Here is a 14,696-nt window from a genome sequence, read left to right on the forward strand (position 1 = left end):
CCCTTTCTACATAGAACAAATCCAGAGTTCCTACCAGGGACCACATGGCCCATGATCTGAGCCCCGAGGGCCTCCCTGATCTCATTTCCTATGCCCCTCCCCCTGTTCACTAGCTCCACCAACTCTGGCTTCCTTGCTCCATAGTTTACTCTCTGTGTAGAACTGTGGAGGCACAGGGATGGTGATGAACACCTGTGGTGTCGCTTGGTACAGACTGACTCTCATGGGTGGAAAATCAGCAGCTACGCAGCTGCCCTGATCTCTGGGTGCTGTGCTCCTGGGAAGTGACACTTTGGCACTTTGTATGAAGCAGGCATAAGGCAACCTAGTACCAAAAAAATCTGCTTAGACTCCAGATGCTCAACTTAGGTGCTATTTGTAGCAGTTGTTGGGGAAAGCCAAATGTTCAATATCTGGAGAACTTGGGGTCTGTGGGAAGTTGCAGCCTCTTCTTCTGGGGCAGGAGAGGGAAGAAGAAACTACTAGTTTTATGGAAACTTGGAATCTGGTGAGCCACACCCACTGGGATAGAGTTGGGCTAGTCTTAGCCAGCTCACTGCTAGTTAACCATGGATAAGTTTCATTGCGTAGTTCTGACTCATCTCTTAACAGTCTCAGTTAAATGCCATTTGCTTAGAGACGCCTTCTGGAAACATCCCTTGTGATTCCATATACCCTTATGACCCTCCTCTATTTTTCCTCATTGCACTATCCTCACTCGAATGATCATTGTTTACCTGTTTGTTGTATGTCTCCCATCACTAGAATTTTAGGTAACCTGCTGTGTCCCTAAGGCTTGACACTCAGCAAGTACTCAATTAATGTTTTTTAACTGAAAAGATGTCAATTCCATATATGCATTAATTTCTAAAACTGTTAACATTAACACTTTAAAAGAGTTCAAGAAACTCAAAAATATTGTATTAATGTGAAGGGCTTTGAGGGATTAAAAAGTGACAGAATATGGGCTCCATGAGAGTCATGTGGAAAAATAAAGAATTTTATGTTTATTAGCTCTAAACATCAATGTACATTATTACAAATATTTGCTATTCTTTCCCATAACATCTCGGAGTCAGCTTCCCCCGTGCTTAGCAATTCTATACCAACAGCCATGTAACTATGGAATAAAATGCTTTGGGTCATTGATTCTTGGCATGGGAAGGAACTATAGAGTCCAACTTTATTCACCAGAAGCATCTCTACTCACAGGAGTTTCTTGAAAGGGACCCAATTCCTCTTTTATTTAACAACTCAATTCCCAGATTCTATAAATGTTCCCCTAGGCCACATGTCACACCCTGGAGCTTCCATAATGCCACCTCTTTAGTGCTTGCACCTTTAGTGTGCCAGGATCCCTCCTAAAATGTGGCATCCGGGATAAAGCATAGTACTCCCAGGTGACAGGTCTAGTTCTGAGTATGATGCCTGCCTCCTGCCCCACCCCCCATTCCTCTATCTGGACACCTTTGGCTCATGCTGAGCTTAAACCCAAGTGTACAGGGGAAAACCCTCCATTTTATTCTCCACTCTACTCTCTACTACTACCACACAGTACTAGTCATCAAATATGTGTGGGTTTTCCCCACTCTAAGCAGTTCTTTGACATCAGCTGAGGGTCCTACATTTCAATTCCGTTCTGACACTATCTACCTGGAGTTAGCACTGATGCCACAGGATAAGGGCTCAGTCACACAAGACTGCCCTGCCCCCTTCAGGTGTCAGTCACAAGTCCAGGTTGTTACCTATATTTCTGACAGGGTGGCTATAAATTAGGATTCCCACAATTCCCTCCTCAGGTTTGATGAATTTGCTAGAGTGCCTCACAGAGCTCAGGAAAACCATTTACTTGCTAGATGACTGGTTTACTGTAAAAGGATACAACTCAGGGACAGCCAGATGGAAGAGATGCAGAGGGCAAAGTATTTGAGGAAGGGCATGGAACTTCCATACATTCTACAGACATAACACCCTCCCAGCACATAGATGTGTTCAGCAGCCTAGATGCTCTCTGAACCCCATACCTTTGGGATTTTTAGGAGGCTTCATCATGTAGTTATGATCAATCATTCACTCAGTCTCCAGCTTTGCTTCCCTCTAGGAGGATAGTGTGGTGTCAGGCACTGAAAGTTCCAAGATTTTAATCATGGCTTGGTCTTTCTCGTGACCAACCTCCACCCTGGAGCCACCCAGGATCCCACCAAGAGTATCCTCATTAGAACAAAGGACACCTTATCACTCAGGAAATTCTTAGGGCTTTAGGAGCTTTGTGTCAGGAGCCAGGGTCAAAGATTAAATAGTAGAACAAATGATACTCTTAGTACTCTTATCTCTTAGGAAATTGTGAGAGTTTTAGGAGCTCCATGCCAGGAGCTGGGTGGGAGCAGAGACTAGTATGTATCCTTTTTTTAAATTGAAAATTTTTTTTCATTTTTTATTTTCTGGCTGCACTGCACAGCTTTCGGGATCTTAGTTCCCCAACCAGGAATCGAACCCGGGCCTTAGGCAGTGAAGGCACGGAATCCTAACCATTGGACAGCCAGGGAATTCCCAGAGACCAGTATGTATTCTATTACTTCACAGCAAGTAAAATCCAAACATTTATTCTATATAATCACTTACATGTACCCTTATCTAAAGACATACTTTACATATATTTCTCTTGATTTTATCTTGCTGGTTTTCGCTCATTTTCCTGCCAAGTCTTCCCAGCATTCTACTACTTACCTGTTTACTAAAGTGATTTGTCTATCTTCCTTCAGTTGGGGATTTCAAAAAATGTTGACTAAGAACAGGGTCACACATAAATCCTCTCAACCTCTCCACCTCCCGACACATTGTGTTTACATCCATTGTTCAGTCACTACCAGGTTGGTATGTCGCCTATCTTAATACTATTCAGTCCAGAATTCTCTGCCTTATTTCAAGGCTTTGTGAGAAAAATGTGCCTAATGACTCACTGAAATTAACCAATACTGTGCTTTATGATTCCCTTCATCTGCACTGCAGTAACCTCATCAATAAAGAGAACGCGGTCAGTTTAGCATGCTCTGTTTTTTAGTCAACATGCACCAACCCTTAGTGACCATCACCTTTGTGTTTTGTTCTCACATCTAATATATTTAATTCTTTGGCCTGTAATTTTGCCAGGGATTGTCCACAAGCCTCAAGTTCTGTGATTTCATTACCAACTTTTATCTCCTTTTAGAAAATGAGACATTTGTCTCAAGTCAGCTGGCATATGTTCTTCTGGATCAGCTATCAGATGACTCATCAGGGTTCCATAGTAATATCTTCGTGTTATTTTAGCAACATGGGCCTTTAGACTTGTATTTAAAGCACTAAGAATTGTCTTTCTAGATCTTTCCTTTTCTTGGCATCTATTGTACTCTAATTCATTCATTAGGCTTTCAATATGTACAAGACTTTGCACTCAGTGCTGAGGGTACAGTTGTACACACAGAATTTACAGGTAAATGGGGGGAACACAGAAATGCATAGGAAATTGTCAGAGTGCAATAATCCCTACGAATGCTATGGGAGCCCGCAGGGGGAGGGAGGCAGGCAAATCTGAGGCTGGTGATGGTGGCACTTCATTAGATTTGCATTTTAAAAAGATGGTGCTAGCTATACTTGAGAATTGGGCTTCTCAAACACGAATGTTGCATAGGCCTCACCTGGGAATTGACAACAGTGCAGATTCTGACTCAGTATGTCTGGAGAGGGGCCTGAGAGTCTGCATTTCTAACAGACTCCGGGTGAGGTTGATGTTGATGGTCCATAGACTATCCTTTGAGGAACAAGGATTCAGAGAGTGAATGAGAGAATGAGATTAGAGGCAGGGAGCAGGGTTGGAAGGCTGGTGTAGGGATATATGAGGAAAACGATGATGGCACAAACTGAGGGACACCTGTTTTACTCTTTAAGCCTGTACCTTGATCTTTTTTGTGAAAAATATGTATTCTAAGTAGGCATTGAGTATTTTCTGTTCATCTCCTGCTAGTAAGTGTCCAGGCTTAACTAAAAAAAGTTGGAGGGAGTGGTATTCCAGTCTTAATTCTTAATAAGTGGCCTGACTTTAAGTTCACTGAGGCCTCAGTTGTCTCACCTCATCTGTAAAATGGGAGACTGGTTGTTATGGGTTATGTGCCTCCCCGCCAACTCATATGTTGAAGTCCTAACCCCCAGTATCTCAGAATGTGACCTTATTTGGAAATAGGGTGACTGCAGATGTAATTAGTTAAGATGAAGCCATGTTAGAGTAGTAGAGTTATAAGCCAACTGACTGGTGCCCTTATGAAAAGAGGAAATCTGTACACAGAAACATATATAGGGAGAGGCAAGGAGAGAGACCTGGAACAGAAGGATACTTCCTGGGCACCTCAGAAGGAGCAGGGCTCTGCCGACACCTTGGTTTCGGCTGACTAGTCTCCAGAACTGTGAGACAATACATTTCTGTTGGTCTAAGCTACCCAGTTTATGGCATTTTCATTCAGCAGCCCTAGCAAACTAATAGACTGATTTGTACCTTGAGGATCACTTCTCTGTCTGATATACTATCCATCTTTTCCACACATCCTATAAGAAATCTGAACTAAATGTGGTTACACAAGAATAGTTCTATTTTTCCATCCATTATTAATTTGTAATTTTTTTAAATCTAGATTTTCCTTATAGAGACTTCTTCTTCTTTTGGCTTTTACTTATGTTTCTTATGTACATTTTTTACTTATGGGTTCAATGATTTACCCCAAAGAAAACACCTTCTTGAAGCCCTGGCTGAAAGGTGTAGATGTAGCATGATTAAAATGTTTTTTAGAGTCAGACTTTGGAACACACAAAGGCATGGTAGTGGTGGGTCTGTCTTTAACTCAGCAACAAGAAGCCTCTTGAGATTTATTTATTTTTGAACCATACAAAAATATTTTAGGAAAGCTTGTTAACTGTCCTATGTCATTCCAGCAACAGTAACATCAAGTCCATAGAAACAGAAACAGAAAACTTATTTTAATATTAAAAAAATAACAATTGTTTTATTGTCTGTGTCATAGAAGAAACAGAACTTTTATTTCCAATTAATGTAGTTGACGTAATGTACTCTTAATTCCTGAATCTAAAGTTTAAAGAATAAAGAGAAATAAATACAGGTACCTTCTTATAAGACAGATGGAATTTTTCTCTACTTTAAAAGGACAAGGATACTTCCTCCACCTCCCACCCCCATTAGGAACGTATTAGACTCTGATACCCCTGGAAAAAGGAAGGGGTTGGGGATGAAGGGGTTAAACAAACAACCTCAAAGAGGAATGGAAATTAGTAGAATTGCAATGTCTTCCAGGTAGAAGGAGAATTGAGCAAGGCATTCCAACTGATCTTATTTACTTTTCTGGACAACGACTGGGATTTGTCAAGATCAGCAGATCTTGAAATAATCACTTATCACAGTATCTTAGTTTCTTCATCTACAAAACAGAGATAACCTGGCATAGAATATAAAAGGGATGCCAAGTGTTTCATAGAAAGAGATTTGATTTTTTACTTAATGTCTTGTATCCATGGAAAGATTTGCCTCAATAATAGTAGCAGAACCATTTTTTAAGCACATTGAATATACTTCTAGGCACTGGAAAGATGTTTTGCATACTTTTTCGCATTTGATCCTCACAACAACCCTACTAGATAGATGGATTTTATCCCCAGTTGATAGAATCTGAGGCCAGAGATGTTAACTCACTTTCTCAATGTCAAAAGTCTAGGAAGGCACAGAGCCAGGATTCAAACTCACATCTCTCAGGTCTGTAGGGATCTCAAATATATGACTCACGTGCTGCAAAGCTCACTTCCTGTGCCATGACAGACATTACTAATTGATTACAGTACTCACTTTGGAATCTCTTAGGGCAACCGTACTGATTGGTGGGGAGGTAAAGCCCATTTGCCCTTCTAAAGCCTATACTCCATAACAGTAGTCCTCATGGCCTCATCTTCAGGGATTCTGATTTAATCGGTCTTGGGTTGAACCCCACATCTTTATTTTTAAGGACTCTCTGGGTGATTCTGATGATAGCCAGGTTTGGTGTCCACTGCTTTCTGAACCTATGTTCAATGAGGTTAGATCTTTTTGTTTCTCTATTTTTTTGGTCTATGGGTTTCTGAAATAGAGGAAAGAACTAAGGAAATCACTTTAGGAGGGAAAGGCAATTATTAACGGGCTGCTATTTATGGAATATCTACTAGATGAAAGGCAGGGCTAGTATCTTCTTTTTCTTATGCAAACCACCAAAACTCTGGAAGGAAGAACTGGTCATACTTTTCTGTGCCAAACATCTAGAGAATTTTAGTGATATATGAATGTCCCCCTTCAAGTGTGACTGTGATGAGTTTAGAGGAAGAAAGCCCTCTTAGTTATGTTCTGAGAAGCCCCTATTGGAGGAGTATGGATTATGAAGAAAAGTAAGTGAAACTCTTACAATTGATGACTCATTACCAATCCCCCTCCTTTAATTCATAACAATTTGATTAACAACCTTCCCCTCTCCCTCCCCACCCCCCAAAAATGACTAAATGTGGTAGATTACAGACCTGATGAGAAGAAGCAGCAATGCTCCATTAATATTTATAAATGTCTCAATGCTTATATTTCCCATCTATTTGGAAAATCAGCCCAAGTAATTAAGGAGTATGGGGAACTACAAAGATGAAAACTTTAGGAAAACACTGTGCATAGAAGTTATCAACACTATTTTACTTTTACTGTTTCATCTTAATGACTTAATTTTCCATGGACAGCGTTTTTAAAATGTAAATTTCTGGATTAAAGAAAAAACTTCATTATCATCCAAGCAAAACAGGTATTTTTCAAATAGTAAACTTACATCTTTGGCTTCTCCACAAGGTATCGAAAGTGTTTACTTCCAATGATTTTCACCATCATCTCAGGCATCGCATTTGATCCACGGGCAGTCTTCCAAACTGAAGACATAATTCTCAAAACCTCTTCAAATCCTTGGGGGTGGAAAATAAGTAAAACTCTTTCTCTGGATTTTCCACTAGGCAGCTGTAGCATCCTTGTCAATAATAACAACAACAATAATAATAGCGAGACCAAGTGCTTTACCTATATTATTATTTCAGTATTTCTAATAAAATCATGAGAAAGATACTCTTAATTACTATTATCATTCTTGTCTTACAGTTGAGGGAACAGGCATAATGTATAAGTAACTTATCCAATGTCACATAACAGTAATTAGCAGAGTTGGGAATTCCACCTAAGAGGGCTGTAAAACTGGTTGACAGCCATTCGGTGACCCTGCCTTCCTGTACTACAAGTCAAGTGACAGGATTCTTGTGAGGTCAGAGAGGAAACCAGGGCTTTAGAGGGACGTGTGAAGAACTCAAATTCAGTTTTGAAGCTCAGTTTCCCCATTTATGAAACTAGAATAATTCCAGTTCTGCTCTCTGGATTTAGGGATAAGCCAATGAGATCATGCATCTGAAGGAGCACTGTGCATAGAAAAGGGGATTTTTCTCGTTATCACTGATCTGTTTCTGCAACAATGCAGTGGATCTAAAATTGAGATCCAGCTCTAGATATTCATTGTATGTTTAAACAGCTGTGATGCCAGGGGAAACTTAGAAGTTCTATAAACCTGGTCCCAGGCTAACCATTCCCTATCAGAGGCTCTCAGAGATTGAAAGGCTTTTAGAAATCATTCTAATCCAAATGCTCCCTCTACAGATTGGGAAACCAAGACCCAGAGAGGGTGTTATTTGACCAAGGTCACACAGCGAGTGAGAGCATACCTGTTTCCAGTACTCTGGTCTGATAAGTAGACCAGGGTTCTTCCCCAAACCCTAGCTTCACTTAGTGTGTGGTGAGCAATAGGACCTGCTCTGCGAGGGTAGCCCCATCCCTACAACTTCTTTGAAGCTATCTGGAAACTTCAAGGACCAGAATTTGTGATTATGGGGGTCCTCTCTACCCAGCAGCTGCGTGTCAATCCTTTCCCTGGAGAGCTCACAGGGGGCGGCCTTACCGCTCGGGCGGCTCAGGGGTGCGTGGTCAGTGCTTCTCCCCAGGATCCCGACCTACGGAAGCCTGTGGGGACCGGGGTGGGGCGGGAGACCGGAGCCCAGGAGTCGGGCCAATCACAGGGCCCCGCTCCTGGGCGGAGGCTGCACCAGCCCCCGGTCGCTAAGGACGCAGAGGGCTGTTGCTGGGCGGGGACCAGATCGCTCACCTGCGGGAGGCTGGGGCCTTCTCCGCGGGTGCCCAGGGTGTGGCTGCTGAGAGGCGAATAGTCTGGATGTTTTTTTCAAACCTGGTCTTTGGAACTTCCTCGAAGATCTGTGAGCGTCCTTCTTGAAGTCCATCTCTCTCACTTGTGTGGTCACGCCTGTCCCGCTCTTTCCCTTAAGCTTCATTTTCCTTTATGAAGTGTGCACGCAGCTGGGAATCTTACACTTGTCGCTTCACATCCAGGCTCTTCCACTGTATGGCTTTGGATAAATCCCTTCTTTTCCCTGAGGTTCGGTGTCACAACTGCAAAATGGAGGAAAAGTACTAACAGGGGCATAAAGGTAAGTTGGTGATGCAATTAAATAAGAATATTAAAAAAAATAATTTCCAGTGATATCCACCTGCCACATCCCTCATTTGAGCCAGATTAATATTACCTTATAAGTTAACAATTACCAATAAAATAACTTTATTTCGATTTTAAAGATTAAGAATACAAGGCTTGGGGTAATTTCGATTTTAAAGATTAAGAATACAAGGCTTGGGGTATTGAGAAATTACCCAAGACCATACGGAGGTAATTGACAGAGGCAAGATTTGAATATAAACCTACATATATCCAAACTTTCTAGGTATTCTTTATTATGCTAAAAGTCTTCAGCAAATGTGGGTAAAGGCACTTTAAACTGACTCCAGAATGGTTATTTCCATTAGCAGCAGGAGCAGTCCCAGCATCCACAACCCCTGCCTCCTGCCCTCTAGCTGTATTGTGTTTTGTGCTTTACTGTATCATCTACTGGCACATGCTGCCAGAGATGGATGATATACTGGGCTCCCCTCCAGGGCTCACTCTCTAGTGGGCAAGACATACGGGCATATTCTATGATATACAAAGTGCCAGGGGAGTAGAGGAGAGGGGGCAGCTCCCTTCTCACTCCCCCAGTCCAGCTTTCACGTTGTCACCAGATCAGTCCTCCCAAGGTACAACTCTGATAAGCCCCCTCCTCTAGTCCAATGTCTCAAAGGCCTCCCATCAGCCATGGAGGGTGTCCATGGTTTCAAAGTCTTCTGTGCCCTGGCTTCAAGCTAGACCTAACTCGCTATCCCACTGCTTCTCTCAGACTTGCTAAACTCCATTCAACCTGGTCCACTCACTGGCCTGAATCTGCCTTTCATTTCTCTGCCCCTGTGCCTTTGTTCATTCTCTTCCCTCTGTCTACAATACCCTTCTGTTTCCTCATTGTGTCAGCCTGCTCTCCATTCTTTAAGTTCCATCTCAGATGGCCAAAAGTATGTGCCTGGGAATCAGATACCTTGGGTTCAAGTCCTGGCTCTACTATTTCAATGTGATCTTACTCAATTCACTTAATGTCTTTATACCTTAGTTTCATCTTCTATAAAATGAGGGTGATGTTTTGTAAAGATTAATTGAGTTATATAAATAAGGCATTTAGAACAATGCCTGACACGTAAGGAGCAATATAAATGTTGGCTCTCATCATTACTATAATTATCTGTCAAGAAGCCAAACCAGATCCCAGAAGCTGAAAAGGATTTCTCCATTCTCTGTATAATTTGGTTTCTCTTTTATAAAACGTGTCTTTCTTTGCCTGTTTGCATCAGTTATCATACCTTCCAGGATGACGCTTGTGGTAGGCTGAGTGATGGCCCCCCAGATGTTTACATCCTAATCCTTGGAAGCTATTAATGTTACCTTCTGTGGCAAAAGGGACTGCGGATGTGATTAAGTTAAGGATCTTGAGATGAGGAGATTATCTTGGATTATCCAGTGGGTCCCACAAATGTCCTTAAAAGAGGCAGGCAGTAGGAGATTTGACTACAGAAGAGGAAGTAGGAGATATGACCTTGAAAGCAAAGGGTTAGAGTGATTTGAAGAAGAGGTCCTGAGCCAAAGAATGCAGGTGGTCTCCAGAAGCTAGGACAGGCAACGAAACAGATTCTCCTCTAGGGCCTCCAGAAGGGACCACAGCCTGCTGATCCCTAGACTTTAGTCTCACTTTAGTGAGACTGCTTTTGGGCATCTGGCCTCCGATTTGTGTTGTTATAAACCACCAAGTTTGTGATAATGTATTTATTATAACAGCCATAAGAAATGAATGCAATGCCACTGAAGGATCTACTTCTTTATAGACCTGGTCATACTCTATGGCTTGAATAGGCTGAACAGTTCTCATCAATGACTAGTACACAGATATCAGAGGATAAAGAAGTCTTCTATCCGCCCACAGCTTAGTAACCTGTGAGGATAAGGTGTTGAGGCTGCTGGCAGAGATCTATATCAACACATACTACCTTTTTCTCAGTAGAAGAGAAGGAAGCCAGATCAGAACTGAAAATAGAGCCAGTGTGTGAAAGGTGACAAGACAAAGAGCCTAGATCCAGCTATACCTGAAGCTAGAGTCTAGAATTCCCAAACAGAGGAGAGATAAATTTCCCTTTTACTTAGGATATTTTGAGATGGGCCTCATTAATCTTTACCCAGAGAGTTCTGACTAATACAGAGACTCTTAACTTCATGTTGCTAAGGTTTATATGTGGGGCGCAGTCAAAAGATTGAATGACATTTTAAGTTTCACTATAAATTCTGTGATAAAGCTTGACGGAGTAAATTGATCTTGATCAAATCTGATATTCTACTAAAGACTATCCTTTGACCTTATCTTGACTTAGAGGTTTTATAAATGCTAACTAGAAACATAATGGCATTGGAGGGAGGCTTTCCATAATGCAGCTGTTCTATCAGTTTGGAGGTATTTAGATGAAATTTGATATATTTTTTCAGACCCCAGGGAGCCTTTGATTTGCCATTTCCTAGCCAAGTGACCTTGAACAAACTTAACTCTTTTATCTTTAAGGTAGAGACAAGCAATAACTACAGTCAGAGCTGCAAAGAAAATCTAGGTGTGTTTGACTCTAGAAGTAGCCTTTATAGACCTGGTCATACTCTATGGCTTGAATAGGCTGAACAGTTCTCATCAATGACTAGTACACAGATATCAGAGGATAAAGAAGTCTTCTATCTGCCACAACTCCACACCTCCTCTGTGGGTGTTAGTTAGCCATTGTTGTTGTTATTATTGTTACTATTAATGTTTTTATTGGCATTGCTTTAAGGCTCTAAGTCCCTTAGAGAAGCAGATTCTGTGACAGAATTCTTAAGAAGGAATGGCCTTTTCTTATCCGGGATTTTTTTTTTTTACTTCACACTCTGCTTTATGAAATGACATAACCAGGAAACATCTCTCCGGTGGTTTATATTAAACAAGACAAAACAAAATCTATGCAATAAACGTCTCCATAAGATTAAATACTGCGGTTAAAACTGCCTTCCTAGAATTCAACAGCTTTAGATTACGAGTCACCAGAGAAAGATTCCAGAGAAACATCTCCATCCAATAGAGTCAGCTCTCTCCCCTTCACCCCCCGTAAAGATGAATAGCTGTAATAAGGGGACCAAAGAATGCCCCCACCTAAAACTTCATGATTTTACATTTACCATCAAACAGACTAAGGAAGAGGAAAATATTGTCTCCAGTGTTTGGTTTTTGCCCATATAAGTCAGAACAGAATGAGATTATAAATAGGAAGCGATAAAACACTGCTCTTTTGAACAGTTTATTCAAAGATCTATAAAACTGAGGCATTTTACATTGAAGTCCCTGTCCAAAAAGAGAAGGGACAAATACGAATGTAAGATGAGCTGTTGCAAAGAATATGGGGTATTATACTTATTTTTTTTTTGGCCAAAGAAACATACAGGACCCAAGCCAATGATCTTTATGACTAATGGAGGATGTCAGGTAAAAAGATGAATGAGAGCAGGCTGATTTTAGAACAGAATGCAAATATGGCCAAGTTTCTTTCCTCTTTAAAATGCTCTCATGGCTCTGGAAAAACAAGGTCATGTAGCATACTACATGGGTTGACTTTGGGCCCTATATTAGTTTGGGTAGATGGGTTGACTTTGGACCCTATATTAGTTTACTAGTGTTGCCATAACAAGTACTACACAGTGGGTGGATTAAAAACAGAAATTTATTGTTTCACAGTTCTGGAGGCTAGAAGTCCAAGAAGGTGTCAGCAGAGTTGGTACCTTCTAAGGGTGGTGAGGCAGAATCTCTTCCATGCCTGCGTCCTTGCTTCTAGTGGTTTATTGACGATATTTGGTGTTCCCTTGGCTTGTAATTTCTGCCTTCATGTTCATATGGCATTTCCCTGTGTGCACATATGTGCTCACTCTACTCCAATATAACCTCATCTTACCTCTGCAGTCATTCTATTTCCATATAAGGTCATATTCTGAGATATTGGGGGTTAGGATTTCAATGTGTGAATTTGGGGGGCATACAATTTGCTATTGACTGAATATTCATGCTCCTCCCCCATCCATATGTTGAATCCCTAACCCCCAACGTGATGGTATTTGGGGAGAGGACTTTGGGAGGTAATTAGGTTTAGATGAGGTCATGGGATTGGTGCACTTATGAGGAAAGAAGGGACCAGAGCTCTTTCTCTTCATCCCGTGAGGATACAGCAGGAAAGTGTACCTCTGCAAACCAGGAAGAGGGTTCTTAACGGGAACTGAAATGGCTGGCACCTTGAATTTGGACTTCCCAGACTTCAGAACTTGAGAAGTTAATGGTTGTTGTTTAAACCACTCAATCTATGGTATTTTTGTTATAGTAACTTCAACTAACTAAGGCATAATTCAATCCATAAGAAGGCCTAACTGCTTGGATACGAAATCTGGCTCAGCACTTAGTATGGTGTTACTTCAGGCAAGGTACTTTGCCTTTCTGTAACTTTATTTCTTCATGGGTAGTACCAATGCCTACAATCATGTAAGGTTGAAAGGAATTAACAAACGTTTAGGATAGTATTTGGTATATGGTAAGGGTTTGTCTTTAGCCTTCCTCCTTAGGATGATATACATGTTCTTTCTTTCTTTCTTTATAAATGTATTATTTATTATTTATTTTTGACTGTGTTGGGTCTTTGCTGCTGCGCACGGGCTTTCTCTAGTTGTGGAGAGTGCAGGCTACTCTTCGTTGCGGTGTGCGGGCTTCTCATTGTGGCGGCTTTTCTTGTTGTGGAGCACAGGCTCTAGGTGCCCTCAGGCTTCAGTAGTTGTGGCCCATGGGCTCAGTAGTTGTGGCTCACGGGCTCTGGAGCACAAGCTCAGTAGTTGTGGCACATGAGCTTAGTTGCTCCCTGGCATGCGGGATCTTCCCGGACCAGGGCTCGAACCCGACTCCCCTGCATTGGCAGGTGGATTCTTAACCACTGCACCACCAGGGAAGTCCCACATGTTCTTTATTATGGCCTCCTTGGTTTGGCTGTTACTCACTTCTCCAATTCCATCTCCCTCTCTTTCTCCCCAACTGAAGCTGCACCAAGTTGCCTGCAGTTCCTTAAAAACCTCCCATGGAGTTTTATCCCTCATGCCTTTGCAGAAGTTGTTGCTTTTCCTTGAAATGTTTTTCCTCATGACCTTGTTTCTTTCAAGATAAGATTGAATGTTACCAATTCTGTGAAGTTATCTGTTCTCAGTGTCCCTAGGCAGGTAGGTCTGCTCTCTTCAGTAAACTAGCAGTCTAAATGAACCCATGGGTTAAATCCAATTCACCTGCCTTCACTAATCAAGGTTATTTTAAGATTTGCTTGTTCTCCAAGCAGCATGTCCTCCAAGCAGCATGTAGCCTGAACAATAAGATGTTTGCCTGAGCTGTTTTCTAGGACTTGGAGTCAGCTGTGTCTAGTTTGAGCTGAGCCAGTTAAGACTGGATAAGACCACCGACCCATCAACTGGGCATGCGCGAGTGTCCACTCAGTGATCTTTTGAACGTGCAGAGGCTTATAGCTCTTAGTTACGCCTGCGCAGAACAACCACTGTTGCACCTTTTCCCAATCACCTTTCTCCGCTTCCCATGCCTCAGGCCTACCACTTCATTATTCATTATCCCATAAATACCCCAAGCCCCTTACCTTCTGGGCGGGGAGGTAGACTTGAGATTTGTTTTTCTGTCTCCTTGCTTGGCTGCCTTGTGAACAAACCCTCTTTGCTGCAAACTTCAGAGTCTCAGCATTTTGACTTGCTGTTCATCTGCAAAATGAACCTGGTTTGTAATATTAACACTTATTGCTCTCAATTGTAATTACTGGTTTATTATCTATTTTCCCTACTCTGTTTCTCTTGTTTATGGTAAATATTATGTCTTATTCATTGTATGGCCAGTTCTAAGCACAGGGCTGGCATGTAGTATGTGATCATAAGTATATTTTAAATATATGAAAGGAAACAAACATATGTTGGATAATTTGTAATAGCATAATACGAATTATGATAAGTAAAGACCATTTAACAAATGATAGCATCTTCTATTTAAGATGTACAATATGTCAGTCACTGATGTGTGGTATCTCATTTAATTTC

At 41.5% G+C, this 14,696-nt stretch overlaps 1 pseudogene; it reads right to left on the bottom strand.

Moving 5' to 3' along the window:
- LOC112396622 (uncharacterized protein C1orf87-like) overlaps window positions 1–6,982 on the bottom strand; it is a 49,875-nt pseudogene extending 42,893 nt beyond the window's left edge.
- Between the last annotated feature and the right edge of the window lie 7,714 nt (window positions 6,983–14,696).

The sequence above is a fragment of the Neophocaena asiaeorientalis genome, unplaced genomic scaffold (assembly GCF_003031525.2).
Source record: "Neophocaena asiaeorientalis asiaeorientalis breed wild unplaced genomic scaffold, Neophocaena_asiaeorientalis_V1.1 scaffold581, whole genome shotgun sequence".
NCBI lineage: Eukaryota > Metazoa > Chordata > Mammalia > Artiodactyla > Phocoenidae > Neophocaena > Neophocaena asiaeorientalis.